The 27,451-nt window shown below is 46.0% G+C and overlaps 1 protein-coding gene across 6 annotated transcripts in view; it reads right to left on the reverse strand.

Annotated features, from left to right (window-relative positions):
• bcl9.L (BCL9 transcription coactivator L homeolog) overlaps nucleotides 1–27,451 on the reverse strand; it is a 165,842-nt gene that overhangs the window by 63,424 nt on the left and 74,967 nt on the right. For 2 of the 6 annotated variants that reach the window (XM_041580940.1, XM_041580941.1), the window contains exon 1: nucleotides 6,135–6,474. The exons of 1 other annotated variant lie outside the window; for it this stretch is intronic. The gene's annotated coding sequence lies outside the window, so the exon portion shown is untranslated. 6 annotated transcript variants of the gene reach the window in all.

A 27,451-nucleotide genomic window follows, 5' to 3' on the forward strand; every position in this document is an offset into this window, starting at 1 on the left:
AATTAAGACGTTTTGCAATTACTTTCTATCTTTTATTGGTGATTGTTATAAGGTTTTATTTCTCACCTTCTAAAGCAGCCGGGGGGGGGGGGGTTCACCGACTCTTTAACTGTTCTAAATTGATACATTTTTTATCTTTGTCTCTGTGAAGCAAAATCCCTGAATTTCATTAAAGGCAGCTGTTAGAATGGATACAATAGTTGTACTTATATTTCAAAGAAACTGCTGATAAACGTATCACTGAGCTGCCAGGCTGAAATACCAGATATACGAACATTAAAGTTTAAAGGAGACATATAGGAGAAATGAAAAAAAAAATAATTTTATAGGCAATTATGAGCAATATATGGTGTTGCTTTTACATGGTGCTAAAAATGAATATTAACTTTAAAAATAGCCCCTTTATTGGAGCTCCCTATAGATGTTCTCTGGTCCCTGTGTGTTTCAAATAAGGGGTGGGCATGTCCTAATAGTCCCTAACAGCACAGTAGGAGGTGGACAGCCAATCACAGCCCTGCAGTCACACAAGCACAGACAGGCTTCAGTTCCCTATCAGGTCCTGCTAGCTGCTGATTGGTTCTTATCCTACAGTGCAGTGAGCTGAGAGCTGCTCCCTCCCCTGCACAGCCTGGGAATTCAGGGAGTGGGAAGTGGAAGAGAAGGGAGGGATTATTAGGTTTTTTTGCAGAAATATTAAATAAATCAGCCTGAAAAATTTTTTTAAGATCATTTCTTCTATATCTATATGAGTATAATGCACTGGTAGATTCATATTTTTCACACTAAATGTCTCCCTTAAACGTCAGTTTTGGAAAAACGATAAAAAATTAAAAACGGAAAGCAATTGAAAAAAAGTATTTATTTGTGGTGAAGAAACTGAAATAACTAAAGTGAAAAAAAAAAAAGTGTTTGGAAGGTGAACAACCCCTTTAAGCAGTCACAGACCAAAACTGAACAAACTTTTCAAGGTCCGTCCTGCTTTTCGACCAAAACGACACCAAATCATAGAGGAAAACCCAGCAAATACTTTCTTGTGTTCCCTAGTAAACGGAAGAGACAACTTTGCGGTGATGAAGAACTCCAGTGAGTACAGAGATGGACAGCAGACCATAGGGGTGATTGTAGCCTTAATACTATTGAGGCTTCACTAAAACCAGCCCTGTGACATCTAAAACTTCAAAAGGCCGGCAGGGGAGATGGAACATACTGGTTTGCCCATTGGCTTTGCTGCTGTGACTTTTAACGATACATGTCCCCCCCCCCATGTGGTTTTAATCTTAACAGGCTCGGACTGTGCAAATTACTCCCAAATACACAAAAGAAGACGCACAGAGAGCTCAACGGTTGCTGAATAAGTGCAGCACGGCGACAATACAATTTAAAGGAGATGTTATGTAAAAAATAAGAACGTACCAGTGCATTACACTCATTTAGATATATTCCACTATCACCCCCTCTCCTCAGGCCCGGTGCCTTGGGGTTATCCTAGATTCTGCCCTGTCATTCACTCCTCATATCCAGTCACTTACTAAATCTTGTCACTTCCACCTAAGGAACATATCCAAAATACCATCATTTATCACCCAAGACGCTGCCAAAATTCTTATTCACTCTCTCATCATATCGCGTCTAGACTACTGTAACTCTCTTTTAATTGGCCTCCCCCTCCAGAGACTGTCACCTCTCCAGTCCATAATGAACACTGCTGCGAGGCTCATACACCTCAGCAACCGCTCCTCCTCTGCCTCGCCATTCTGTCAATCCCTGCACTGGCTTCCGTTACCTTTCAGAATCAAATTCAAATTAATGACACTGACTTTCAAAGCACTTCATAACTCTGCCCCACCCTACATCTCTGAACTCATCTCTATATACTCACCCACTCGCTTACTACGCTCCTCTACCGACCTACTAAACTCTTCTCTCATTACCTCCTCACATGCTCGCATTCAAGACTTTGCAAGGGCTGCACCCCTCCTCTGGAACTCTCTCCCACGGTCTGTCCGACTTTCTCCCAACCTTTCTGCTTTCAAGAAATCTCTGAAAACGCACTTCTTTCGAGAAGCCTCCCCTCACTCTGCTTAACTACCAAACGCAACACCACATACAATACCACATTTCTCACCCACTTAATTCGATCTTGCCCACTCCCACACCTTGTGTATTACTCCCTTCCCTTTAGACTGTTAATTAATAAAAAATAAAAATCAATTGCGAAATGTCTCAAAATATCACTCTCTATATTATACTAAAGGTTAATCTAAAACTAAACAACCCCTTTAAAGGGGTTGTTCACATTCCAAACACATTTTCAATTCAGTCGTTTTCAGATTGTTCCCCAGAAATAAAGACTTTTTTCAAATATTTTCCATTATTTATTTTTTTTACAGTTTTTGCAAAATCCAAAAAGCTGATCGTCCCTGTCTCTTGTGTTTGAGTCTGGCAGCTCAGTAATTCAGGTGCAGACTGCTACAATTTTACAATACTTAGTTGTTACATTTCTCAGCAGCATCTCTGGAGTATCAGTAACTATTGTATCAAGTCTAACAGCTGCCTGTAATGAAACCCAGAGATTCTGCTCAGCAGGGACAAAGATAACAAATGTAGCAGCTAAATGTATCAATCAGTCTACGGGGTCTGCGACCCCCCCCCCCCCCCCCCGAGCTGCTTCAGAAGGTGAAAAATGACACTTTACACTTCAATATTAGAAAAACATAGTAAATAGAAAGTCATTAGAAAAAAAATCGTTATTTCTGGTGATCTATCTGAAAACAACTAGTTGTTTGAAGGTGAACCACCCCTTTAAAAATAGCTTTCAGGGCCCAAAATCAAACAAACGTGACCATTTCATTCTAGTTGGAAGGATGGGTAACGGATTTGTCTGTATACAAATGGTTGGATGTCCAATTTCCTTAGCAACCCACAGCGGAGGTGCCTAGTATACAACCAGGGTTTGCTCAGAAGGTCCAAATGTTTCCTAATTCACCATACAAATCTGCTCTTCCGCAGGCAACTAATCTCCTAAAAATGTCCTCCCACCAGCAATAATGTGACCCGCCAGTGGGCAAACTTACACATTGCTTTAGTTTTCCAAAGTAGCATGAAATTACCTTGTGGTTACCTTGAAATTACTTGAAATCTCCATGTGTGCCATAGTCGTCCTGCCTACATTAAATACTAGACTTCCCGCAACAGGGCCTCATCTCCGGCATTTATACCACGACTCATGAAGTCTTATATCCCAGCATCCCCAGTTATGCCCCACATATCCTCAACCTTCCCAGGACACAATAGCTGAGCCAGCAACCATGACACAAGCCCCAGGGTTTTAAAACTAGAGTCCACTTTCCTGCCCCAGAAACATTTACACACATAATCTGTTTCCCTCAAGCAAGAGAACCTCGATACCCTTACCTAATTCTCACTATGCATCTGCCCCAGATACTCTTACAGACCCTAGTGTTCAAACTTTTGGGCCTATTGTCTTTTCAAATATCATTTACTAACATACTACAGTGACCCAGCACGATCTACCTGCAATGGCCTGAAAAACAAGCCCCAAAGTGTCCCCAATAGCCGCACACTCCCCAGTATCTCGAAAACTAGAGCCATTCTTCCACCCCAGATACAGTTACAGACAAGGGTCACCCATACCATGTCTCTTATGGCAGGCGCCATTAATGCACAAGCCCAGTGCCCCACACTCCATAGCTTTCTCTTGTCTGATGTCCTTACACACTCACCTGTGCAATTTTGGTTGCCTGCCCTATCACTTCAGCTTCTATCATAATTTCCCCAACAAAATGCTCCCCTCTATTAAGTCAGATACCCTTGCACAGACCACAGTTCCCCAATTATATCTATTTCCTTTATAAAAACAGGCAGTGCCCCAGAGTGTGGTCTACTCCAAAGTCTCCCTCTCACATTCCCAGTGTCCCACACCAAGGCCTGTTCCCTTCTCTCTCTCACATTCCCAGTGTCCCAGAACAAGGCCTGTTCCCTTCTCTCCCTCTCACATTCCCAGTGTCCCACACCAAGGCCTGTTCCCTTCTCTCTCTCACATTCCCAGTGTCCCACACCAAGGCCTGTTCCCTTCTCTCCCTCTCACATTCCCAGTGTCCCACACCAAGGCCTGTTCCCTTCTCTCCCTCTCACATTCCCAGTGTCCCACACCAAGGCCTGTTCCCTTCTCTCTCTCACATTCCCAGTGTCCCAGAACAAGGCCTGTTCCCTTCTCTCTCTCACATTCCCAGTGTCCCACACCAAGGCCTGTTCCCTTCTCTCTCTCACATTCCCAGTGTCCCAGAACAAGGCCTGTTCCCTTCTCTCCCTCTCACATTCCCAGTGTCCCACACCAAGGCCTGTTCCCTTCTCTCTCTCACATTCCCAGTGTCCCACACCAAGGCCTTTTCCCTTCTCTCTCTCACATTCCCAGTGTCCCAGAACAAGGCCTGTTCCCTTCTCCCTCTCACATTCCCAGTGTCCCACACCAAGGCCTGTTCCCTTCTCTCCCTCTCACATTCCCAGTGTCCCAGAACAAGGCCTGTTCCCTTCTCTCCCTCTCACATTCCCAGTGTCCCAGAACAAGGCCTGTTCCCTTCTCTCCCTCTCACATTCCCAGTGTCCCAGAACAAGGCCTGTTCCCTTCTCCCTCTCACATTCCCAGTGTCCCAGAACAAGGCCTGTTCCCTTCTCTCCCTCTCACATTCCCAGTGTCCCAGAACAAGGCCTGTTCCCTTCTCTCCCTCTCACATTCCCAGTGTCCCACACCAAGGCCTGTTCCCTTCTCCCTCTCACATTCCCAGTGTCCCAGAACAAGGCCTGTTCCCTTCTCTCCCTCTCACATTCCCAGTGTCCCAGAACAAGGCCTGTTCCCTTCTCCCTCTCACATTCCCAGTGTCCCAGAACAAGGCCTGTTCCCTTCTCTCCCTCTCACATTCCCAGTGTCCCAGAACAAGGCCTGTTCCCTTCTCTCCCTCTCACATTCCCAGTGTCCCACACCAAGGCCTGTTCCCTTCTCCCTCTCACATTCCCAGTGTCCCAGAACAAGGCCTGTTCCCTTCTCTCCCTCTCACATTCCCAGTGTCCCACACCAAGGCCTGTTCCCTTCTCCCTCTCACATTCCCAGTGTCCCAGAACAAGGCCTGTTCCCTTCTCTCCCTCTCACATTCCCAGTGTCCCAGAACAAGGCCTGTTCCCTTCTCTCCCTCTCACATTCCCAGTGTCCCAGAACAAGGCCTGTTCCCTTCTCTCTCTCACATTCCCAGTGTCCCACACCAAGGCCTGTTCCCTTCTCTCCCTCTCACATTCCCAGTGTCCCACACCAAGGCCTGTTCCCTTCTCTCTCTCACATTCCCAGTGTCCCAGAACAAGGCCTGTTCCCTTCTCTCTCTCACATTCTCAGTGTCCCACACCAAGGCCTGTTCCCTTCTCTCCCTCTCACATTCCCAGTGTCCCACACCAAGGCCTGTTCCCTTCTCTCTCTCACATTCCCAGTGTCCCACACCAAGGCCTGTTCCCTTCTCTCTCTCACATTCCCAGTGTCCCAGAACAAGGCCTGTTCCCTTCTCTCCCTCTCACATTCCCAGTGTCCCACACCAAGGCCTGTTCCCTTCTCCCTCTCACATTCCCAGTGTCCCACACCAAGGCCTGTTCCCTTCTCTCCCTCTCACATTCCCAGTGTCCCACACCAAGGCCTGTTCCCTTCTCCCTCTCACATTCCCAGTGTCCCACACCAAGGCCTGTTCCCTTCTCCCTCTCACATTCCCAGTGTCCCACACCAAGGCCTGTTCCCTTCTCCCTCTCACATTCCCAGTGTCCCAGAACAAGGCCTGTTCCCTTCTCTCTCTCACATTCCCAGAACAAGGCCTGTTCCCTTCTCCCTCTCACATTCCCAGTGTCCCAGAACAAGGCCTGTTCCCTTCTCTCCCTCTCACATTCCCAGTGTCCAAGAACAAGGCCTGCTCTTCCCACTCCGCCTCCTGGTTGGGCCTGACTGTCCCATAGTTGGTGCATGAATTCCTACTCCCGCCTGAGGTTCGGCTCATGGCTTCGGCCTAAGCAACAAGCTAGACGCACCGAGAGCAGCGCAAGTCCTACCCGCTCCCAGGCACACGCATCCCGCCAGCACTTACCGGTAGCGCCTCGGGTAGAACAGGAGGAGCGCGCGGAGGGAGGGGGCGCTCGTACTCTCCGGGGTTGGGGGGTGAGGTGTGACGCGCCGGCCGGGCCTGTCCCGGGTTTCTCCTCCGCCTCTCACAGCCGGTATCACGGCAGCTTTAGACTCCCACAGCCGCCGCCGCACAGAGGCTCCATTGTCTTTTCTCTCTCAGTCTCTCTCGCTTCCCCCCTCAGCAGCACCTTGCCCTCCCCCTCTCCGGCTCCTGAAAGTGGTGCCTTCCTCCTCCCCTCTCCTCAGCGATCAGGCAGCCATACACGCCTCCCGAGACTCGGACCCGCCTTCTCCCCTCACTCCCACTGCCCCTCCTTCAACAACACTTAGGGAAAATAAAAGAACCGCCCACTCCAGAATTAGTCTCCGCCCACCAGTTCGCACGCTCTTCCTCCGCTAAGAACATTCCACTCCTGTCTGTGACCCGTGCCCGCCCCCCGGCAGCCGTGATGAGTGGTTCCGCCCCCATCCTTATTCCCACTTCCATCCTCCCCCGTGGAAAGGGGCGTTTGGTACAACCCATCCCTTTGCCTATTCCACACCAGTCCTCTCCGGGCCCGAGTACCGCTCGTCTTAAAGGCGCAGAGCAATCGCTTTCCGACTGGTTTGTCCGTGTTCTCTCTTTACCTGGTGCCGCCTGAATGTCTTACTGGGCTCGTCTTACAGACTCGTCTCCACCTAATTATCTGGGTGTCTGCTGGGGGCACAAGTATTTTGAAGCAGCATCGGAAGTATTGGGTGGGTATGGGCTGTATCTCTAACACAAGGTGGGTATGGCCTGTATCTCTGGCACAAGGTGGGTATGGCCTGTATCTCTGGCACAAGGTGGGTATGGGCTGTATCTCTGGCACAAGGTGGGTATGACCTGTATCTCTGGCACAAGGTGGGTATGGGCTGTATCTCTGGCACAAGGTGGGTATGGGCTGTATCTCTGGCACAAGGTGGGTATGGGCTGTATCTCTGGCACAAGGTGGGTATGGCCTGTATCTCTGGCACAAGGTGGGTATGGGCTGTATCTCTGGCACAAGGTGGGTATGGCCTGTATCTCTGGCACAAGGTGGGTATGGGCTGTATCTCTGGCACAAGGTGGGTATGACCTGTATCTCTGGCACAAGGTGGGTATGGGCTGTATCTCTGGCACAAGGTGGGTATGACCTGTATCTCTGGCACAAGGTGGGTATGACCTGTATCTCTGGCACAAGGTGGGTATGGGCTGTATCTCTGGCACAAGTTGGGTATGGCCTGTATCTCTGGCACAAGGTGGGTATGGGCTGTATCTCTGGCACAAGGTGGGTATGGCCTGTATCTCTGGCACAAGGTGGGTATGGGCTGTATCTCTGGCACAAGGTGGGTATGACCTGTATCTCTGGCACAAGGTGGGTATGGGCTGTATCTCTGGCACAAGGTGGGTATGGGCTGTATCTCTGGCACAAGGTGGGTATTAGGTGGTATGGGCTGTATCTCTGGCACAAGGTGGGTATGGCCTGTATCTCTGGCACAAGGTGGGTATGGCTGTATCTCTGGCACAAGGTGGGTATGGGGCTGTATCTCTGGCAAAGGTGGGTATGACCTGTATCTCTGGCACAAGGTGGGTATGGGCTGTATCTCTGGCACAAGGTGGGGTATGACCTGTATCTCTGGCAGCAAGGTGGGTATGGCCTGTATCTCGGCACAGGTGGGTATGGCCTGTATCTCGTGGCACAAGGTGGGTATGGCTGTATCTCTGGCACAAGGTGGGTATGGGCTGTATCTCTGGCACAAGGTGGGTATGGGCTGTATCTCTGGCACAAGGTGGGTATGGCCTGTATCTCTGGCACAAGGTGGGTATGGGCTGTATCTCTGGCACAAGGTGGGTATGACCTGTATCTCTGGCACAAGGTGGGTATGGGCTGTATCTCTGGCACAAGGTGGGTATGACCTGTATCTCTGGCACAAGGTGGGTATGGCTGTATCTCTGGCACAAGTGGGTATGGCCTGTATCTTGGCACAAGGTGGGTATGGGCTGTATCTCTGGCACAAGGTGGTATGGGCCTGTATCTTGGCACAAGGTGGGTATGGGCTGTATCTCTGGCACAAGGTGGGTATGGGCTGTATCTCTGGCACAAGGTGGGTATGGGCTGTATCTCTGGCACAAGGTGGGTATGGCCTGTATCTCTGGCACAAGGTGGGTATGGGCCTGTATCTCTGGCACAAGGTGGGGTATGGGCCTGTATCTCTGGCACAAGGTGGGTATGGCCCTGGTATCTCTGGCACAAGGTGGGTATGGCTGTATCTCTGGCACAAGGTGGGTATGGCCTGTATCTCTGGCACAAGGTGGGTATGGCCTGTATCTCTGGCACAAGGTGGGTATGGGCTGGTATCTCTGGCACAAGGTGGGTATGGGCTGTATCTCTGGCACAAGGTGGGTATGACCTGTATCTCTGGCACAAGGTGGGTTGCACAAGGTGGGTATGACTGTATCTCTGGCACAAGGTGGGTATGGGCTGTATCTCTGGCACAAGGTGGGTATGGCTGTATCTCTGAGCACAAGGTGGGTATGGGGCTGTATCTCTGGCACAAGGTGGGTATGACCTGTATCTCTGGCACAAGGTGGTATGGGCTGTATCTCTGGCACAAGGTGGGTATGACCTGTATCTCTGGCACAAGGTGGGTATGACCTGTATCTCTGGCACAAGGTGGGTATGGCTTGTATCTCTGGCACAAGGTGGGTATGGCCTGTATCTCTAACACAAGGTGGGTATGGCTGTATCTCTGGCACAAGGTGGGTATGAGGGCTGTATCTCTGCACAAGGTGGGTATGGGCTGTATCTCTGGCACAAGGGGGTATGACCTGTATCTCTGGCACAAGGTGTGGGTATGGGCTGTATCTCTGGCACAAGGTGGGTATGACCTGTATCTCTGGCACAAGGTGGGTATGACCTGTATCTCTGGCACAAGGTGGGTATGGGCTGTATCTCTGGCACAAGGTGGGTATGGGCTGTATCTCTGGCACAAGGTGGGTATGGGCTGTATCTCTGGCACAAGGTGGGTATGGGCTGTATCTCTGGCACAAGGTGGGTATGGGCTGTATCTCTGGCACAAGGTGGGTATGACCTGTATCTCTGGCACAAGGTGGGTATGGCCTGTATCTCTGGCACAAGGTGGGTATGGCCTGTATCTCTGGCACAAGGTGGGTATGGGCTGTATCTCTGGCACAAGGTGGGTATGGCCTGTATCTCTGGCACAAGGTGGGTATGGGCTGTATCTCTGGCACAAGGTGGTATGACCTGTATCTCTGGCACAAGGTGGGTATGGCTGTATCTCTGGCACAAGGTGGGTATGACCTGTATCTCTGGCACAGAGGTGGGTATGGGCCTGTATCTCTGGCACAAGGTGGGTATGGCCTGTATCTCTGGCACAAAGGTGGGTATGGGCTGTATCTCTGGCACAAGTGGGTATGACCTGTATCTCTGGCACAAGGTGGGTATGGGCTGTATCTCTGGCACAAGGTGGGTATGACCTGTATCTCTAACACAAGGTGGGTTATGGGCTGTATCTCTGGCACAAGGTGGGTATGGCCTGTATCTCTGGCACAAGGTGGGTATGACCTGTATCTCTGGCACAAGGTGGGTATGGGCTGTATCTCTGGCACAAGGTGGGTATGGGCTGTATCTCTGGCACAAGGTGGGTATGGCCTGTATCTCTGGCACAAGGTGGGTATGGGCTGTATCTCTGGCACAAGGTGGGTATGGGCTGTATCTCTGGCACAAGGTGGGTATGACCTGTATCTCTGGCACAAGGTGGGTATGGGCTGTATCTCTGGCACAAGGTGGGTATGACCTGTATCTCTGGCACAAGGTGGGTATGACCTGTATCTCTGGCACAAGGTGGGTATGGGCTGTATCTCTGGCACAAGGTGGGTATGGGCTGTATCTCTAACACAAGGTGGGTATGGCCTGTATCTCTGGCACAAGGTGGGTATGGGCTGTATCTCTGGCACAAGGTGGGTATGGGCTGTATCTCTGGCACAAGGTGGGTATGACCTGTATCTCTGGCACAAGGTGTGTATGGGCTGTATCTCTGGCACAAGGTGGGTATGACCTGTATCTCTGGCACAAGGTGGGTATGACCTGTATCTCTGGCACAAGGTGGGTATGGCTGTATCTCTGGCACAAAGGTGGGTATGGGCTGTATCTCTGGCACAAGGTGGGGTATGGCCTGTATCTCTGGCACAAGGTGGGTATGGGCTGTATCTCTGGCACAAGGTGGGTTATGACCTGTATCTCTGGCACAAGGTGGGTATGGGCTGTATCTCTGGCACAAGGTGGGGTATGCCTTTATCTCTGGCACAAGGTGGGTATGGGCTGTATCTCTGGCACAGGTGGGGTATGACCTGTATCTCTGGCACAAGGTGGGTATGGGCTGTATCTCTGGCACAAGGTGGGTATGACCTGTATCTCTGGCACAAGGTGGGTATGGCCTGTATCTCTGGCACATAGTGGGTATGACCTGTATCTCTGGCACAAGGTGGGTATGACCTGTATCTCTGGCACAAGGTGGGTATGGCCTGTATCTCTTGCACAAGGTGGGTATGACCTGTATCTCTGGCACAAGGTGGGTATGACCTGTATCTCTGGCACAAGGTGGGTATGACTGTATCTCTGGCACAAGGTTGGGTATGACCTGTATCTCTGCAGCAAGGTGGGTATGGCTGTATCTCTGGCACAAGGTGGGTATGACCTGTATCTCTGGCACAAGGTGGGTATGACCTGTATCTCTGGCACAAGGTGGGTATGGCCTGTATCTCTGGCACAAGGTGGGTATGGCCTGTATCTCTGGCACAAGGTGGGTATGGGCTGTATCTCTGGCACAAGGTGGGTATTGTATCTCTGGCACAAGGTGGGTATGGCTGTATCTCTGGCACAAGGTGGGTATGGGCTGTTCTCTGGCCAAGGTGGGTATGACCTTTATCTCTGGCACAAGGTGGGTATGGGCTGTATCTCTGGCAAAGGTGGGTATGACTGTCTCTGGCACAAGGTGGGTATGGGCTGTATTTCTGGCACAGGTGGGTATGACCTGTATCTCTGGCACAAGGTGGGTATGGCCTGTATCTCTGGCATGTGGCACAAGTGGGTATGACCTGTATCTCTGGCACAAGGTGGTCCCCTGTATCTCTGGCACAAGGTGGGTATGACCTGTATCTCTGGCACAAGGTGGGTTATACCTGTATCTCTGGCACAAGGTGGGTACTGGGCTGTATCTCTGGCACTCTGGCACAAGGTGGGTATGGCTGTATCTCTGGCACAAGGTGGGTATGGGCTGTATCTCTGGCACAAGGTGGGTATGGCCTGTATTTCTGGCACAAGGTGGGTATGGCCTGTATCTCTGGCACAAGGTGGGTATTGGCTGTATCTCTGGCACAAGGTGGGTATGGGCTGTCTCTCCCTTTGTGCATAGACCTGAATCTGCTCCCGTGTCTCATTCTCTGATCCCGGCCTGGTCCAACATCAACTCATGATCAATAATCAGGCTCTCGCACACATCATTTGCCCTATTGACTCCAATGAGATCACCAACCTCTCATTTAATGCCGGCCCCTCTCTCGACCGATGAGCCTCACTCCCTTAAAATAATCCATTCTGCGTTCCAGCAGTGCAGCCCCATTGATTTTTTCTTTTTCCCTTTAGTTGTTTTTTCATGTCAGAAAAGAATCTCAAAATATGGGGTGAATATCTCTAATGTCCTTCTGTCTAACATCATGTAGGTACCTTACTATATCCCATTCACTGACAGTATCAGGATACACTATACCACAAAGGGTTTTATATCTATTCTGCTACAAATACCTTTACACTATATTCTTACTTTATAATTTCTCTACAAGGCAAAATTCCCTATGCCTGAGCTTGCAATTCAGGGTAATGCTAGTCACAAGCAAAAATATTTGGTATTGATCTGTTTGATAGTAAGTCAGCGCTTGTCTGGCCCTTGAGGAAAATGGCACATGAGGTGATTACCAGTGATTTTACATCCACACAATTACTAGCTCAGTGGGTGGGCTGCAAAATACTCACAATCCCCCCTCTATTGAACGGAATGGTAACTGCCAGTGTACTCTTGGATCAGGCCCTTATTGCCCAGAAACATGGCTTGTCTATATTTTACTTCCTGGCTATAAAGAGGCCAAAATGCTATTTAAATAATAAATACATATGTTATCAGGGTACAAATAAACACTCACCCCAAATCTCCCCCTAACTGAGCCCCCTTAGCTCATAACAAGGTTACAGATATATAGAAATATTGGGGTAAAAGTCACCCTGCTATAGTTCCAGGGTACAAATAAACACTCACCCCAAATCTCCCCCTAACTGGCCTTCAGACTGGGCCCCCTTAGCTCATAACAAGGTTACAGATATATAGAAACATTGGGGTAACAGTCACCCTGCTATAGTTCCAGGGGTACCCAGGGTACAAATAAACACTCACCCCAAATCTCCCCCTAACTGACCTTCAGACTGGGCCCCCTTAGCTCATAACAAGGTTACAGATATATAGAAACATTGGGGTAACAGTCACCCTGCTATAGTTCCAGGGGTACCCAGGGCACAAATAAGCACTCACCCTAAATCTCCCCCTAACTGACCTTCAGACTGGGCCCGTTAGCTCATAACAAGGTAACAGATATATAGAAACATTGGGGTGTCACCCTGCTATAGTTCCAGGGGTACCCAGGGTACAAATAATCACTCACCCAAATCTCCCCCTAACTGACCTTCAGACTGGGCCCCCTTAGCTCATAACAAGGTTACAGATATATAGAAACATTGGGGTAACAGTCACCCTGCTATAGTTCCAGGGGTACCCAGGGTACAAATAAGCACTCACCCCAAATCTCCCCCTAACTGACCTTCAGACTGGGCCCCCTTAGCTCATAACAAGGTTACAGATATATAGAGACATTGGGGTAACAGTCGTAGGATTATTCCGGTTAGCAAACAAGCTCATATCCCAGCAGTATAATGTGATTTGATCACCCCCCTCTCCTGCGGTTCCTTTGCCCGGAATCCACAAGTGCATCTTGTTTAAACAGTGGCACATACACAAAGGGTACAAGAGAGGCCATTGAAGAGGGGGTACATTTGTATGGCTGGAATACTAAGGGACTCAGTATTACGGATGTACAGACACTTAACAGGATGCTACAAAAAACCACAAAACAGCAGCCTCAGAAGTAACCGCAACTCTGAATCTTGACCTCAGTGACCCGACACATTGTGTATTTCTTCCCCCGTCTGAAACTGCACTGCTTTCTTGGTTCCAAAAAAAACACATATTTGGTTCTGCTTTTGATAATCACTAGTTAAATAATATATAAATCTGCATATCTATATCTGTGCACTAAATGGCCAAAAGTATCTAAAATGACCTATTTGCAGTTGGAACACTTTCTCAGCACAAGAAGTAAGGGGGTGTTTATGAGTGAGGAGCTTCACACCAACCAAACGGCACCATGTTCAATGACAAAGTGTTGGCAAAAATGGTGTAATAGGCACCACCATGTCCTCGAGTGATGGACTGCAGATTTACTTCTGGCACATTCATGGACAATTCTGAAGGAATCTAGGAGAACATTACCTGCCTGAATGCATAATGCTGATGGCAACATTTGGTGGAGGACAATTAATGATTTGGGACTGGTGTCATGGTCCTTGGTTCCAGTAAACAGACTACAGTGACATTCCTGACAATTCTGTGTTTCCTGCTTTGTGGAACAGTTTGGGGATGGGGCACTTTCCTGTTTCAGCACAATAACCCCCCCATGTACAGAGCCAGGTCCATAAGGAATGGGTTTGCTGAGATGGGAAGAACCTGACTGCTCTGAGCCCTGACCTCAACCCAACTGAACCCCTGTGGGATGAACTGGATCCCCAACTGTGAGCCTGATCCCCAACATCAGTGCCCAACCTCACTAATGCTCTTGTGGCTGAATGGCACTAACTCCCACTAACCATGTTCCAACATTTAGTGTGATCTTCCCAGAAGAGTAAGGGCAGTTATAGCAGCAATGGGAGAAGCAACCCAACTGAAGCCCAGTAGAATGAACGGGAACCCCAATTGTGAGCCTGATTCCCAATATCAGTTCCAAATCTCACTAATGTTGTTGTGGCTGAATGGCAGCAACAACTCCCAGTAAAAATGTTCCAACATCTAATGGGATCTTCCCAGAAGAGTAGGGGCAATGATAGCAGCAATAGGAGGAGCAACCCAACTGAAACCCAGTAGAATGATCTGGAACCTCAATTGTGAGCCTGATCCCCAATATCAGTGCCCAACCTCACTAATGCTCTTGTGGATGAATGGCAACAACTCCCAGCAACAATGTTCCAACATCTAGTGGGACCTTCCCAGAAGAGATGGGGCAGTTATAGCAGCAAAGGGATGAACAACCCAACTGAAGCCCAGTAGAATGAACTGGAACCCCAATTGTGAGCCTGATCCCCAATATCAGTGCCCAACCTCACTAATGCTCTTGTAGCTGAATGGCAACAACTCCCAGCAACAATGTTCCCACATCTAGTGGGACCTTTCCAGAAGAGTAGGGGCAGTGATAGTAGCAATGGGAGGAGCAACCCAACTGAAGCCCAGTAGAATGAACTGGAACCCCATATGTGAGCCTGATCCCCAATATCAGTGCCCAACACCAGTAGAATGATCTGGAACCCCAATTGTGAACCTGATCCCCAATATCAGTGCCCAACCTCACTAATGCTCGTGTGGCTGAATGGCAGCAACTCCCAGCAACGTGAATGTTGATAAAAGGATCCGCACACACTTCTTTCTTTTGCAATGATCCTGATGAAGGGAGGGTGTTTCCCCCCCGAAACGTTAATGGTGTGGTGATTAAACAAATAAAGTGAAGGGGTGACCCCCCACTGCAAAAGAAAGAAGTGTGTGCGGATCCTTTTATCAACATTCACGTTGCTAGGGGACCTTGCCGGGTCGACGGAAGAACGCACCACCTCTGCAGGATCAGTGAGATTGGGTGTGCGGTAAGAAAAATTACATTGCATAGCAACTCCCAGCAACAACTCCCAGCAACAATATTCCAACATCTAGTGGGACCTTCCCAGAAGAGCAGGGGCAGTGATAGCAGCAATGGGAGGAGCAAATTTATATTAACCCCCTTGGTTTGGGAATGAGATGTCGGACAGGCCGAAGTCCACATTAGTGATAATTGAATGTGTCACATTACGATTGACCTAGAAATTTTTGAAAAGCATTGCAGACATTTCGGGGCAATTTTTTTTAGCGGTTACTTTCTCAACATGAGATACATTAGAGTCCATGGACATTTTTCAAGACTAAACCTGACAAAAAGTTTCACCAATCACTAGTCCCCATGCCTGTGGCCATATAGTGTATATACATCGCAGAATTGACATGTAGAAGTAAATATAAAATAGATGTTTGTGAAATAGTTACAGCAGGTTTCACAGGAACACTCTCCACTGGCCATTCCCACTTTGTATAGAAACCCATGTGATCTCATAGCAATTCCCACACTTATACACACCTATTCCAAAACTACAGCAGAAAACAATGAAAGCTAAATATTTCCAAGCCAACATAATTCATGGACTCAACATCTAGTCAGAGTGAGAGTTCCTAATGTAACTGGGCTTATCTCATCCAGATAACTGCATACAAATCATTCTCCCAGTTCAATCTCTGATTAGGAGGTTCAGTTTGCTCTGCGAATTATGTGATGATCAATGACCTGTACAGCTCAGCCTGCAGCCTTGTGTCCCTGGGGGATCAGTATTTCCAAGTAATTCCATGCAGATGAGTGGGGATCTGTCATCGAATTTGTATGGTCACAAAACCTCTCATTTACTTCTAATATCCTTATAATTGTCAGTAGGGGGTACATTATCCCTTATAATACATGAGTGATACTCAGAGTTCTCTGTATATCTCAGCCTGCAGCCTTGTGCCTTTATATGGTCACAGAACAACCCCTCAGTGACTTCTAATATCCTTATCATTTACAGTAGGGGGAACATTATCCCTTATAATACATGAGTGATACTCAGAGTTCCCTGTATAACTCAGCCTGCAGCCTTGTGCCTTTATATGGTCACAGAACAACCCCTCAGTGACTTCTAATATCCTTATCATTTACAGTAGGGGGTACATTATCCCTTATAATACATGAGTGATACTCAGAGTTCCCTGTATAACTCAGCCTGCAGCCTTGTGCCTTTATATGGTCACAGAACAACCCCTCAGTGGCTTCTAATATCCTTATCATTTACAGTAGGGGGTACATTATCCCTTATAATACATGAGTGATACTCAGAGTTCCCTGTATAACTCAGCCTGCAGCCTTGTGCCTTTATATGGTCACAGAACAACCCCTCAGTGGCTTCTAATATCCTTATCATTTACAGTAGGGGGTACATTATCCCTTATAATACATGAGTGATACTCAGAGTTCCCTGTATAACTCAGCCTGCAGCCTTGTGCCTTTATATGGTCACAGAACAACCCCTCAGTAACTTCTAATATCCTTATCATTTACAGTAGGGGGTACATTATCCCTTATAATACATGAGTGATACTCAGAGTTCCCTGTATAACTCAGCCTGCAGCCTTGTGCCTTTATATGGATAGAGAACCCCTCAGTGACTTCTAATATCTTTATATTTACCAGTAGGGGGTACATTTTGACTTTTTCTATATACACAAAATATTCTGTATTGCTGTACTGTAAATCAATAACGAGGGGGCACTGTATGTTTCCAACCCTGTTACTTCACTCATGAATAAATCAATAGGCTGGAAGTCAAGACATCGATTGTTTCAATTGATAGAGATTCAGGGACTATGGAAATTGTTTAGATTAGTAAATACTGTGATAGCAAATAACATGATGTTGAATTAACTGTATGTAGAAAAGGGCACACGGAGTCACTATGCAGCCTCATCTCTGCAGCAGCCGTGGGGGACCTCAGTAATATTTCTAGGAGGTGCAAAATCATATGTACTATGCAATTCTCAATTACCCAACTCTGCTTCCTTTCCCAAAAATAAGTATTTAGGTCCATTTCCCCAAGGAAAAAGATAAAGGCCCTGGGTGCAATGTATTTGCCCCATCCATGAGCCATGGACAGTTTATCTCCCTGTGACTGGGGCATCAATACGTCGCCCAGTGGAGGCATTTTACACAAGAAAGGGCCTGGTGAGAATTTTATTGGCAAACTGGGAGAGACGGGAATAGAAAGCAAAGCAAATAAGAGAACAGTTGCCCCCCACCTGGCACATATACTCCATGAAACCCAACCAACTTTTTTTTTTCTTTTTTTAAAAACTGGGAATAGGATCTTGCCCAGTGCCTCCACTGAACAGCCAGAAAAAGATACAAAGTTTCTAAAACGTAATTGGCTTGTGGCAGAGAGCCCAGAATACGTGGCAGGTGCACTTAGATGCATTTGTAACAATTTAAGATAAGCAGAGAAACAATTGTAACAATTCAAGGTAAGCAGAGAAACAATTGTAACAATTTAAGATAAGCAGAGAAACAATTGTAACAATTTAAGATAAGCAGAGAAACAATTGTAGCAATTCAAGATAAGCAGGTCTCTCGGGGGAAACTGGGATTTGCAGCTTAAAGGGCAATTCACCTTCATTAGCAGAACTGTAACTGGAAAAATACTGTGTTCAAACTTTCATAACCTGCCAAATTTTGTAAACTGCACATGGTAATTAGGGGGTGTGGCCATAAATGGTCATGGTCAAAAATGTTCACTGCTCTGCGTGCGGCAAAGCTTTTTATCCTTTGAACGAGGAACCGTCTATTCCCTAACACTAATTTACAAAGAATCACTGATTTGCAATGACCGTGTAACCCCTTAAAGTGCTCCTGCCCCGGCACTATTGCAGAATATCAGCTCCCGGGTCCCTGAGAAGTGAGATCTGCTGCAAAGGACACAAACGGCATTCCGTGAATGGCTGAAACAGGACAGGCGCACGCTCTACCTCTGCACCATACCAATGTTGCCCATTCCTCACTATTAGATTTAAGCTCAGTGCTCAACCCATTAACTCTTTCCACTACACATGGGACAGTGTTAAGGTCCCCCATAGAGGCAAAGATTTTTCTTGCCAAACGAACGATTTTAGCGAAGTCAGACCAATCCTTCGAAATTATCGCGAAGTTAGTGGGATTCGAACGATCGTACATCTTACGATTTTCAGCCGACATCTGTCAGGAAATTGATCGACCAGGTTAAAAAATCTTTGTCGGTCCCAGTGCAATGTATCTATGTTTGCAGGGACAAGCAGGCAGCTCCCCTTTGTTTTCCTGCCAAATGGTCTTTTTAGTTGATGGACAATTCGTACTATCGTTTCGAGATAATCGTGGTCTCACGATGACGATCGGATCTTTTAAAAAATTTTTGCATCTATGGCCAGCTTTAGGCATTAAAAACCTAAATGTGGCCCCAGAAGATCTCAGACCAGACTCATAATTAGGGATGCACTGAATCCACTATTTTGGATTCGGCTGAACGCCCGAATCCTTTGCGAAAGATTCGTCCGAATACCGAATCCTAATTTGCATATGCAAATTAGGGGAGGGAAGGGGAAAACATTCTTTACTTCCTGGTTTTGTGACAAAAAGTCATGCAATTTCCCTCCCGGCCCTAATTTGCATATGCAAATTTGGTTCGGCAGAAGGATTTGGCCGAAACCGAATGAGAAATAAGATATATTTTTTTTGATGATAATGTTCTAAGTGATTACATGTGGTGGGGGGGGAATAATGAGGTTGCCTCAGCAATGAGTTCACGTGAGGTCTCCAAAGCGTTGTAATCCAATCCTTTCACCTCTCTGACACTAAATGGTTAAGGTATTGTTTAGTCATATTAATGCTGAGCAGAAATTATATTGGGCAGCATCTGAAATCCCCAGCCCCCCTAAACAGAGGGGGTTTTTTTGTCTCTAAGATTGCACCAAGCATCACACATCTAAAGGTGTCTTAGATATAAAAAAAATGCTCAGAAGTATTTTGTGATACCTATTTTCCAATCCAAACGATGAAAAAACACATGGTCTCCCAATGGCTTCAGTGTTTTTTACAGAGCAGCTCTGTAACCAGATGCTCACAGTTCAATCACACTAGCAAGCATACATAAATATAAATAAAGGGAGGGTTTAATCAATAAAAAGATTTGATAATATTGTGTAGCTAAAATCTCAGCCATAAAGCAGGGCAGGACTGCTGCTTCCAATGGGGATCAGATAGGATCTGTGCAGCTAATGGGACAGAATGCTCTGTTATACAGATAGCTAGAATCTCAGCTGCCATAAAGCAGGGCAGGACTGCTGCTTACAATGGGGATCAGATAGGATCTGTGCAGCTAATGGGACAGAATGCTCTGTTATACAGATAGCTAGAATCTCAGCTGCCATAAAACAGCCACTGGGACAGAATGTTCTGTTATACAGATAGCTAGAATCTCAGCCATAAAGCAGGGCAGGACTGCTGCTTACAATGGGGATCAGATAGGATCTGTGCAGCCACTGGGACAGAATGTTCTGTTATACAGATAGCTAGAATCTCAGCTGCCATAAAGCAGCCATGTACATGTATCGACTAAAACATTAGGGAAAAATGCATTTGACTTAAATTCTTTGTTTCAGTTACACATCAAGGTATTTAGTGCTTGTGAAATAAATTGATGCCATATGTCTTTGCCGTCTTCAGTTAAAATGTAGTCGTTTTGTTTGAAAAGGCTGACGAGGCTGAACATCTTGACAAGTTAAGCTTACAAAGACTGTATGGGCTGTCCATCTTGGTTTTAAAAAATTGAATGGCTGTCCATGTTGGTCAGTTTGACTTAAAAATAATTTAATAATAACGGGTTTTCCACATTGATCGGTTTAGCTTAAAATGACCGAATGGGTTATCCATCTTGACTAGTTTGGCTTAAAAATATTTCACAGGCTGTCAGTTTTCACCAGTTTGACTTCAAAAGGCCAACTGGTCCTTCCATCTTGACCAATCTTGCTTAAAGAGGCCATATCTATTTCGATTAGTCTGGTTTATGGAGGCTGAAGGAGTCACCTCCATCTTGACCGGTCGGACTTTAAAAGACTGAATGGGCCGCCGTCTCCACCAATTTTATTTAAAAAGGCTGAAGAGGCTGTCCATCTTGCCAAGCTGGGCTTAAAAAGTCTGTATGGGTTGTCCATCCTGACCACTTTCGTTCCAAAAGTCTGGCTGAAAGACGTTGAATGAGTCTTGTCCATCTTGACCAGTTTGGTTTAAGGAGACTGAATGAGCCCTGTCCATCTTGACCAGTCTTGCTTAAAGAGGCCACATCCATTTCAATTAGTCTGGTTTATAAAGGCTGAAGGAGTCACCTCCATCTTGACCAGTCGAGCTTTAAACGACTGAATGGGCTGCCGTCTCCACCAATTTTATTTAAAAAGGCTGAAGAGGCTGTCCATCTTGCCAAGCTGGGCTTAAAAAGTCTGTATGGGTTGTCCATCCTGACCACTTTCGTTCCAAAAGACTGGCTGAAAGACGTTGAATGAGTTTTGTCCATCTTGACCAGTTTGGCTTAAGGAGACTGAACGAGCCATGTCCATCTTGACCAGTCTTGCTTAAAGAGGCCATATCCATTTTGATTAGGTTGAAGGAGTCACCTCCATCTTGACCAGTCGAGCTTTAAACGACTGAATGGGCTGCCGTCTCTACTAGTTTTATTTAAAAAGGCTGAAGAGGCTGTCCCATCTTGCCAAGCTGGGCTTACAAAGTCTGTATGGGTTGTCCATCCTGACCACTTTCGTTCCAAAAGTCTGGCTGAAAGACGTTGAATGAGTCTTGTCCATCTTGACCAGTTTGGCTTAAAGAAGTTGAGTGAGCCCTGTCCATCTTGTGTTATAGATGAACCCCACCTCACACCCTTCCTATGATATTCCTGCCCTGGTGGTGCAGCTCTCTCTCTGGACGGTCGGCACACGTCAGTACAATGTAGAATGTTTAAGAGAATTGCACAAACACCATATATGTTGCAGGTGGGGAGCTTACCCCTTTTATTTTAGTGACCACCTGATCATCGGGGGGATTAACCCTCCCTTCGTCAGGAAGGGAAACATTGATGCACAGGTGGTCACTAAAATAAAAGAGGTAAGCTCCCCACCTGCAACATATATGATGGTCTACCCTGTCCATCTTGTCCAGCCTGGTGGCAGAAGATACATAACAAATCTGCATACAAGTTGACACGTTGCAGTTGAAAGGACATTTCTCAAATTAGACTACTATACATACATGCTGGATTTCATTAGGCTACTCAGCATAACTCTCCCATGTAGACCAGTAGAATCCAGTAATAAACTGTATACGTTCATTATAAACCTTCACCTTTCATCTATCCACACTGACTGGAATCACATTCTACTTTCCTGTCCTACGTAACTGTGTCAAGACATCTAATTAATCCGTGCGGCTCAGCTCGACGATGACAAGAGCCCAGGTGGAATATGGAAAAATATATTGACGTTTCCCTCCCCTCCCCCTATCAAAAAAAAAAAAAAAGTAAATGTAGCCTGGTTTCCACAGGAAGGAAATATAATCTGAGGCCTTCTATGAATGAAGACCTCTTGACTTGGTTCATTATAATCCTGTCTGGTCCCAATGCCAGGTCAATCTCTAGACATTTTGGGGACCTGAAAAATTATTTGCTGCGGGGCCCAGTAATATCTCATTACTCCACTGCCCAATGCTCTATTATATATATATAATATAAGAAATACTCCCCCACCCACAGATACACAGGTTTGAACCCTTACTAGATATTGCCTTCAAAACCAATAGAGCTCGGTGGCTGAGGCAGCATGAGAAGAGTTATTTCCAAGGGTATTGCTGCCTCGAGCATTTATCAGGGAAAAAAAAATAATAAAGAGACCTAAACCTCCACTCCAATTATTACCATAGCAACCGGTGGCCGGATCTTAACTCGCAATGGTTTTACCGTCAATCACTCCGACACATTGGGCTCGTTAATTACTAACTGCATGTTTTACTGCTGGATAGAGGAATATTTAGCTGAAGGGCATACGTGTATTGAGCGAAGTCATGGCATCTCGTTAACCCTTTATTTCGGGGTTCAAGGCCAGCGCTCCATAGGCTCAGGGCTGTTACGGGGACAGAGACAGTTGGGTTTTATTGCTACTATGTCCCCCCCACCCTCAGCTGGAGATAGGCTTCCAATGAGTCATTATTTCTGGTGGCATTTAGATGATTTCCCTTTGCTCAGAAGCAAATAATGAAGGTCTTGAGCAGCAAGATGTGATAGTGACGAATATCTGCCAACCCACCCCCTCTCCCCGGTACCTGACTACTAGAATATTCTGTTTTTTTATTTTTTAATTGCAGAACAAAGGATAGCATTCAGGGTGCTAGCAGTAAGCTGCCATATTGTGATTAATGAGATAAAAAGGTAGTTAATGAGATTGCTGGTATCTGCCACAGATAAACCCCCTGCATAATGGACTTCTGCTTGTCTGTCAACCGAAACAGTTTCAACAATGGGTGAAGGGAAGGGGGGTGTTCATACACTCCTCATTATCTACAGTAAATCAGTACAGTTATCCGGTACTGAATTATAATAAGAGGGTTATTTATTTAAGTCCCAAATGATAAAAACTCAAAAAAATCGAGTTTTTAACTTTATAATCCAAATTTTTAAAGGAAAAAAATAAATCAATTTTTTGGGGATTTATTCAAGTCTGATGCTACAAAAAGTCAGAATCCGCAAATCCGGCATCTCAGACCTTCTGATTTTGTATATAGGCAATGGGAGAGCTATCCTATTTAGAATTTCTGTGCTGGAATTAGCCTGAAAATACGACCATTTCTGACTTTTCGGGCAAAAATCTCAAAAATTTGGGCTTTTCAAAAAAAATTGAGCGATTCGGGTAAATCAGAAAATCTGAAAAATTGTGTTTTTGCTTGATTTTATCGAGTTTGCCCCTAATCCTATTACATCTATCTTTTTTTTAATCATAAATAAGCTGACATTGTGGGTTCTAGTGTGGTCTGACTTTTTTTTTAATAAAATATCAGATTTTGATAAATAACCCCATAAAAGCAAAATATGTTGTACAGGTAGGGGATCCTTTATCCACAGAGCTCTAAATTTATGGGAAGGACATCTCTTATAGACTCCATGTTAATCAAATAATACTTGTTTTTAAATTGTATTTCCTTTTTTCTCTGTAATAATAAACCAGTACATTGTATTTGATCCCAACTAAGATCCAATTCAGCCTTATTAGAGGCAAAACCAGCCTATTGGGCTTATTTAATGTTTAAATCATTTTACAGTAGACTTGAGACATGGAGATCCAAATTATGGAAAGATCCCTTATCCGGAAAACCGCAGGTCCTGAGCATTTTGGATACCAGGTCCCATACCTGTATTTGCTTTTATTGAGAACGGTTGCATATAGGTTTATTTTGTGTTTGTTGTGACTTTTGCTTGTGAGACACCGTCCCTGATCACAACTGTATCACTACAGGTATAGGATCCCTTAACCTGAAACCCGATATCCAGAAAGCTCCGAATTACGGAATGTCTTCCATAGACTCCATTTTATCCAAATAATCCAAATTTTTAAAAATAATTTCCCCAGGCCCCGAGCATTCTGGATAACAGGTCCCATACCTGTAGAACCCTTGCCACTGCTATGCTATGAGTCGTTAGAAAGAAATGGATTCCCCCGTGGAAGCACACAAATGCCAATGCTTTCCTTCAGTACAGTAACACTCTCCATATCTTGAAACATATTTTTAGACATGTTTTATTCTGCAGACTCAGCTTTTCCATTGAATTTTGGCTTTGAGACTGAGTGACCTAGGGAGCCCTGTCAGAATCAGTACACGTGATAGGCCGGGGGCAGCTTCCAAAGAACGTCTTATGACCAGGGACTTGTGATTAAAAGTTCATCGCATAGAAGAACATCTTTTATCCATCGTACAATCTCCATTCATCAAATCGCACACTATTTCAGGTTCTGCAGAGGTTATGTCCCAGTCTCCATAGCCGGTGGCTTATTCCAGGCTAACACAATTAGTATAAATAAAAGAAAAAATACAGTCGGTTGCTAAGGGTTACTAGACTGTCGCTAACTGTGGTCACAGTGATTGTTCCCTTTTAATTTACTATTATTATGATGTAGAGAGGGATATTCTGAGACGATTTGCAATCGGTGTTCATTTTTTATTCTTTATGGTTTTTGAGTTATTTAGCTTTTTATTCAACAGTTCTCTAGGTTGCAATTTCAGCAATCTTGTTGCTAGGGTCCAAATGACCCTAGCAACCAGGCACTGATTTGAATAAGAGACTGGAATATGGATAGGAGAGGGACTGAATAGAAAGATGAGTAATAAAAAGTAACAATAACAATAAATGTGTAGCCATACAGTGAATTTGTTTTTCACATATGTATCAAATGACAATATCCACTATTTTGGATTGACATATGCCCAATCCCTTTAAGTAAACCAAATAGGCTGGTTTTGCTTCCAATAAGGATTAATTATATCTTTGTTGGGATCAAGTACAAGCTACTGTTTTATTATTACACCGAAAAAGGAAATCAGTTTTAAAAATCTGGATTATTTTGGATGAAATGGAGTTTTCTGGATAACGGGTTTCTGAATAATGATCCCATACCTGTAGTATGGGGCCTCATGATTGCTGATGGCAGCCCTGATTTTGAATGAACTAAACATGCATAATGAATGTATTTTGGAAACTGGTTAGAATTTTCATTTTCTGCCATTGGGCAACATTTTAATGTCTGGGTTTATATCCCCTTTAATAACAACTTCTGTGGCATCGGCAGCTGCTTGTTTCTATGGGCACTCGTGCTACAATGATCTGTAAGTAGCTGAGCTACAGTGCGGCCTCCCCAGCCACAGATTCACTAATAACAAAATAAATGTAGGATTAACACCTTTCAAGTACTCCTCCTTGTGCCGCTAATGTTCCCTGCCATTCTGCCTGTCCCTCGCCTGTTTGCTCACATTTATTTCTCTCCGTTATACTTTGCATCCACAAACCATAGCGAGAGTCTCTCTAGCACCTCTGTTGTATAATGACTGCCCTCCTCAAGCAGCTTTGGGGCCCCACAGAGAATAACTTGCTCCTTCACTGCTTCCCGGCTCTTCCAAACGTATGCCGGTCTCACTACGCCTTTGAGCAATGCTGCAGTAATCTAATTCCTATCATCTTTCTCTTATAGATTCTGCCTCCAGCAACAGCAGTTCTACATAAAGAATCTACAGTAGAGTCTGTAGCAGGGTCGGACTGGGGGGCCCGGGCAGTGTCGGACTGGCCCACCAGGATACCAGGAAAACTCCCGGTGGGCCCAGGAGTCAGTGGGCCTCTTGCTTCTAACCATTTGGCCTATTTCAAGGCCATTCCCCATTTATGGGAACAAAGAGGCTTAATAATGGAAAACTAGAGTATAGTATGTAGAGAAAAGAGACTAGGATAATAAAGCGGTTGAGTGAAGAGGTATAATAGTTTAGATAGTGGGCCCTCAGCCTAAGGTCTTCTGGTGGGCCCCTGGCATCCCAGTCCGACACTGGACTGGGACACCAGGGGCCCACCAAAAACCCTTAGACCAGGGCCCACCCAAACACCTTTAGACCAGGGGCCCACTCTAAGTATTACCGTATATACTCGAGTATAAGCCGAGTTTTTCAGCCCCCAAAATATGCTGAAAAACTCTACCTCGGCTTATACTCGGGTCAAGCGCAAAAATGGTCGCCGGCGCCTAAGAATATTCGCCGGCGCCTTAGAATAGTAGCCGGCGCCTAAGAATATTCGCCAGCGCCTTAGAATAGTAGCCGCGCCTAAGAATATTCGCCGGCGCCTTAGAATAGTAGCCGGCGCCTAAGAATAGTCTTCCAAAAACGAGATTGAAACTTACCAGAAGCTGCTGCATTTCTCACCCTCGGCTTATACTCGAGTCAATAAGCTTTCCCAGTTTTTGGAGGTAAAATTAGGTACCTCGGCTTATACTCGGGACGGCTTATACTCGAGTATATACGGTATTTTCTTCCTTTCCTTAGTCAACCTCTGTTCTCCTAGTCTCTTTTCTTTCCATACTATAACATATAATTCCATCTATTTAGCCTCTTTATTCTCATAGAAATAGGGAATGGCAATGAAATAGGCCAAATGTTTAGAAGCATGAGGGCCCACTGACATCTTGGCCCACCGGGAGTTTTCCTGGTATCCCTGTGGGCCAGTCCGACACTGCCCCCTTACTGTCACTTGCTGGCTCAGCGAGGGAGCTGCTCAGTGCGCATGTGCAACGGCGTTGCTCTGCGCTAATGTGTTGGCGGTACTGCGCATCGCCGGAAATGATTTTTTTTCAAATCTAAATATCTGGAGAAGGGGTCTGGCCCGGCGGGGACCCATGAGGGTCGGGTTTTTTCCCGGTGTTCCGTCTGGCCAGTCCAACACTGGTCTGTACCCAGGGCTCAGATACCAACCCAAGCCAAGTGCAAAGCTTTAGATGGATGCAAAATTAAAAGAGAAGGAAAGGCTAAATCTAAGTAAGCTTTATCAGAAAGGTCTATATAAATACACCAGTAAACCCTCAAAGTAATGCTGCTCTGAGTCCTCTGTCAAAAGAAACAGCACATTTCTTTCCTTCTATTGTGTACTCATGGGCTTCTGTATCAGACTTCCTGTTTTCAGCTTAAACCTCCAGGGCTAGGGCTTGAGCATGCTCAGTTTGCTCCTCCCTTCTCTGCTGTAATCTGAGCCCAGAGCTATGAGAGCAGGGAGAGACTCAGGCAGGAGGTGATGTCACACCAAGCTAATATGGCAGCTGCTATCCTAAACAAACAAAGAGAGTTTCTAGAGCTGATTACTCAGGTATGGTAAAGCATTCTGCAGAATAAATATAGTGTTATAGCTTGTACTATTGTGGCTAATCTATTGGCAATAAACTGCCTCCGTAGCTTTCCTTCTCCTTTAAACATGCATTGATGCTATTCATTACATTACATACCGGTACCTGCTAGTCAGGAGCATAACTGCAGATGAAGTAGATGCTGCGGCTTCAGGGGGGCCCAGGAGGTATAGGGGCCCCATGAGACCCTAATTCATAACTATATCAATAAATATTGTTAAAACAAGTCAACCCCTAGACATTTTGGGGACCTGAAAAATAATTTGCCGTGGGGCCCAGTAATATCTAGTT

This window comes from Xenopus laevis, chromosome 2L, assembly GCF_017654675.1.
Source record: "Xenopus laevis strain J_2021 chromosome 2L, Xenopus_laevis_v10.1, whole genome shotgun sequence".
Lineage (NCBI taxonomy): Eukaryota > Metazoa > Chordata > Amphibia > Anura > Pipidae > Xenopus > Xenopus laevis.